Source organism: Pinus tabuliformis, chromosome J (genome assembly GCF_031772625.1).
Source record: "Pinus tabuliformis cultivar Carrire ecotype Pingquan chromosome J, CPIR1, whole genome shotgun sequence".
Taxonomy (NCBI): Eukaryota; Viridiplantae; Streptophyta; class Pinopsida; order Pinales; family Pinaceae; genus Pinus; species Pinus tabuliformis.
In genome coordinates, this window is record NC_142295.1 from 942614914 (window position 1) to 942620261 (window position 5348).

At 37.2% G+C, this 5348-nt stretch overlaps 1 pseudogene; it reads left to right on the top strand.

Annotated features, from left to right (window-relative positions):
• The first annotated feature begins 1822 nt into the window (after positions 1-1822).
• LOC149229893 (ABC transporter C family member 8 pseudogene) lies at positions 1823-3223 on the top strand (annotated as a pseudogene).
• The last annotated feature ends 2125 nt before the right edge of the window (positions 3224-5348 follow it).

The window sequence follows — 5348 nt, forward strand, 5'->3', positions numbered from 1 at the left end:
TATACCATCAAAATTCATCAAGCCATACTCAGCTGGGATCCAGAATCTTCATTGACAAAGCCAACATTGAAGGGAATAAATTTGCACATTAAAACTGGAGAAAAGGTAGCAATTTGTGGCTCAGTGGGATCAGGGAAATCTGCTCTGCTATATACAATTCTTGGAGAAATCCCAAAAATTTCAGGAGATGTAAGTTGAACATTAACTACTCTTCTTGAGCAAAAGTAACCATTTCGTAGTTCAACAAGATTGTAGATGCAACTTTTTTGCTTTCTATATACAAAAATTCTTCCATAAACTTTTTGATTGGACTACGTGCAGGTTGAAGTATATGGCAATGTTGCCTACGTGGCACAAACAGCTTGGATTCAGAGTGGTACTGTCAGAGATAACATACGCTATGGGAAACCAATGGACAAAACTCAATACAAGAAGGCAATAAAAGCTTGGAGGATTGAATATGAGTGGAGGACAAAAACAGAGGATTCAATTGGCTAGAGCAGTATATAACGATGCTGACATTTATCTATTGGATGATCCCTTCAGTGCAGTCAATGCTCATACAACTTCAACTCTATCAAATAAGGAGGAGACATTACATAACAGAGACTCCAAGACTTGCTAATATTGCTTGTCATAGTATGAAAAATCTAGTTTACCTCTGTATCAGATCTGTAAAGATCTTAGAATGAGATCTAGACATATTAATGTGAAAATTTCTGTGCATATTAGATATAAAAGATTTGAGTTTTGGGTTATCAAAGCTATAGATTGAGAACTACATGGATTTCTTGATAGGATGGCTGGTTCGATTTGTATATCAGGATTGCTAGCTTCTTTGTGGTGGTAGTGTGAGATCAATTGGGAATTGCTACTCGTTTCATACTTCAAGAGGGAAATGAATTTCCCAATGATGGTGGTGATGAAGGAACCCAGCAAAAGCACAGAGAATAGCATAGTTGATTGAACAAAAAAATCAATTGTGTAAATACAAATAACACACCCTACAAAGTGATGTCTTCTTGAATATTGATCAATATGAATTATTTTCCTTTCACAGTTCTTGTGTTTTGATTCTTTATGAATAGGAATTGATTCATTCAACTAAAATTGGTATTGTTGATTTTGATGGCACTTCTGTTCTCCAACTTGATGATTGGGTGTTGTGCCGAATTTACAAGAAAAATGGTCATTCTCAGAGAGTACAAGGGGTAGAACGAGATGAATCACCAAGTGCAGATGAAGTGATGGCTTCTTTGCCTGATATTGATCAGCAAAACAAATTGCAACTGCCCAAAATTGCCTCTTTCAGTGGGTTGTTAGAGAGTGACGATCCTTTCATAGATGGTTTTTTAAATGATGAAGCCGTGGATGGCAATGGAAACAGCAGCAGACTACCTCAAGTCCAGTCCTCCAACCTCTCTCACAACAATTTCAGCAATAACAATGACAACAATAGCGATTGCCGATATGAAGTTGTCCCAAAACAAGAAGAATTAGCAGTGGAGAATGACAACAAATTCAATTCTCTCAAGAGGACCCTCTCCTTAGCATATGGGGATGATGAAACCAACCCTACAAAGAGATTCAACAACATGCAGAGCAACTACAACTACAACGTCAACAATAATGTTTCAGCCTTGCTTAATTCAATGCAGCCTAATAAAACTTTCCAACAACAGAACTTCCTAAGCGCATTGAATGATAGTCAATAGAATTTCAGACTTTCGTACTTTCAGAACATGCATTGGACCACCTAAGCAAAAAAAAAAAAAAAAAAATCAATTCTAGACGCACAGGTATGCGAATACATTCCGCCTTTATGGCAGCTGTATATCAGAAACAACTTCAGTTGTCCAGTCTAGGAAGACGAGGACATGCCACTGGTGAGATTGTAAAATACATAGCTATAGATGCATATCGTTTTGGAGAGTTTCCGTGGTGGCTGCATTGGGGTTGGACCATCCCTTTGCAAATATGTGTAGCAATTGGCATCCTTTTTGCCACAGTTGGATGGGCAGCTATTCCAGGTTTTCTCATCATCATTCTTACTCTCATTCTAAACAAACCTCTGGCCAAAACCCTCCAGAAGTGCCAAGCTGAGTTCATGACTGCACAGGATGAAAGACTCAGAATAACATCTGAAATTCTTAATAGTATGAAAATAATCAAACTACAAGCATGGGAAGAAAAATTTAAAGAGCTGATAGAAAAATTCCGAGTTGTGGAGTTCAAATGGTTGTCTTCAGCACAATTTTATAGAACATATGGTACCATACTCTACTGGATGTCACCCATCATTACTTCATCTATAGTTTTTGTTGGGTGTGCTATCATAGGGGATCCACCGTTAACTGCCACAACCATATTTACAGTGCTTGCAACATTCCGTGTGATACAAGATCCAGTGAGAATGCTACCTGAAGTTTTGGCTATATTAATTTAGGTTAAAGTCTCCTTAGATCGTCTGGACAAGTTCTTACAAGATGACGAGCTGAGACCAGATTCTGTTGTGAGGAAAGCACTTGTCGGATCCCAGTATACCATCGCAATTCATCAAGCCATACTCAGCTGGGATCCAGAATCTTCATTGACAAAGCCAACATTGAAGGGAATAAATCTGCGCATTAAAACTGGAGAAAAGGTAGCAATTTGTGGCTCAGTGGGATCAGGGAAATATGCTTTGCTATATACAATTCTTGGAGAAATCCCAAAAATTTCAGGAGATGTAAGTTGAACATTAACTACTCTTCTTGAGCAAAAGTAACCATTTCATAGTTCAACAAGATTGTAGATGTAGCTTTTTTGCTTTCTATATACAAATATTCTTCCATAAACTTTTTGATTGGACTACGTGCAGATTGAAGTATATGGCAATGTTGCCTACATGGCACAAACAACTTGGATTCAAAGTGGTACTATCAGAGATAACATACTCTATGGGAAACCAATGGACAAAATTCAATACAAGAAGGCAATAAAAGCTTGTGCATTAGAGAAGGATATAGAGAGTTTTTCTCATGGAGATATGACAGAGATTGGGGAGAGAGGATTGAATATGAGTGGAGGACAAAAACAGAGGATTCAGTTGGCTAGAGCAGTATATAACGATGCTGATATTTATCTATTGGATGATCCCTTCAGTGCAGTCGATGCTCATACAGCTTCAACTCTATCAAATAAGGAGGAGACATTACATAACAGAGACTCCAAGACTTGCTAATATTGCTTGTCATAGTATGAAAAATCTAGTTTACCTCTGTATCAAATCTGTAAAGATCTTAGAATGAGGTCTAGAAATATTAATGTGATAATTTATGTGCATATTAGATATAAAAGATTTGAGTTTTGGGTTATCAAAGCTATAGATTGAGAACTACATGGATTTCTTGATAGGATGGCTGGTTCGATTTGTATATCAGGATTGCTAGCTACTTTGTGGTGGTAGTGTGAGATCAATTGGGAATTGCTACTCGTTTCATATTTCAAGAGGGAAATGGATTTTCCAATGATGGTGGTGATGAAGGAACCCAGCGAAAGCACAAAGAATAGCATAGTTGATTGAATAAAAAAATCAATTGTGTAAATACAAATAACACACCCTACAAAGTGATGTCTTCTTGAATATTGATCAATATGAATGATTTTCCTTTCACAGTTCTTGTGTTTTGATTCTTTATGAATAGGAATTGATTAATTCAACTAAAATTGGTATTGTTGATTTTGATGGCACTTCTATTCTCCAGCTTGATGATTGGGTGTTGTGTTGAATTTACAAGAAAATGGTAATTCTCAGAGAGTACAAGGGGTAGAACGAGATGAATCACCAAGTGCAGATGAAGTGATGGCTTCTTTTCCTGATATTGATCAGCAAAACAAACTGCAACTACTCAAAATTGCCTCTTTCAGTGGGTTGTTGGAGAGTGACGATCCTTTCATAGATGGTTTTTTAAACGATGAAGCCATGGATGGCAATGGAAACAGTAGCAGACTACCTCAAGTCTAGTCCTCCAACCTCTCTCACAACAATTTCAGCAATAACAATGACAACAATAGCGATTGCCGATATGAAGTTGTCCCAAAACAAGAAGAATTAGCAGTGGAGAATGACAACAAATTCAATTCTCTCAAGAGGACCCTCTCCTTAGCATATGGGGACGATGAAACCAACCCTGCAAAGAGATTCAACAACATGCAGAACAACTACAGCTACAACGTCAACAATAATGTTTCAGCCTTGCTTAATTCAATGTAGCCCAATCAAACTTTCCAACAACAGAACTTCCTAAGCACATTGAATGACAGTCAACAGAATTTCAGACTTCCCTACATTCAAAACATGCATTGGACCACCTAAGCAAACAGAAAAAAAATTCAACAGCTGCAAAGCCACTGACGTTTGACACACAGACAATATATCTAGGACAATGATTTGATCTTTATCAAATTTAAATGTCATAAAAGCAATGTATGAAACAACTAAATTCCCCCACTTCACAATTAGTATAACAGCACATGCATGAACACCATAACATTAGAAAAACTAGCACGCCATGAATTGGGCAATGGAATGAAAACATACAGGACAATCTTCATCCCTCTTGATCAGATTGACATGTACTGGAACCCTCCTGTCTGCTGGCTCCAATTCTTTAGGGCATTCAGACTTCTGGATACTCTGTAGAAAAACAATTCAATGCCTATAAAAAAATTGCAGTGTAGCATGAAAATTAGATTATGCTTGTTTAAACTGACATAATATGCAGCTTTCATCATAAAAATAAAAATTCTAGCACATACTACTTGACAAAGCATTACCATTTAGAATAACCATAATTGTCCAAAAGACATAACTGGCACAAATGCCGCTTGAATGAAAATAACGTTGGAGCACAATTCCCATTCTAAAATCTAATTTCTGCATCCCTGTAATAAAAGTGGCATCATATAGAATACTTCAAGATAGGTCTGCAATTAGCTAAGTAATTGGACCATTGAGAGGCCATGATGGATGAAAGTTGTATATATTATTATTCTCCAAGGACCACGGAGCTAACTGAAATCCATTTTTATATGGTTTGTGACACAGGCAAAGTTATTCAATATTACCATACTAGGAGTAATGAGCAAGAGATGTCTCTGTGTACGATGTTGCCATGGAATATAATAGGCATAGGAACAATGTGGGTTGGAGGACAATACAAAGCTTCTTCATGAGCCCAAGCATTTGTTTTCACCTCCTTATCAACCACCAGTAGCTTCTTTGCATCATAAGGAATATATCCTGGCAGGGATTCAGTTCATCACAATGTGATATGGTTTAAGGTCTTCATATTTCTAGGCAAATA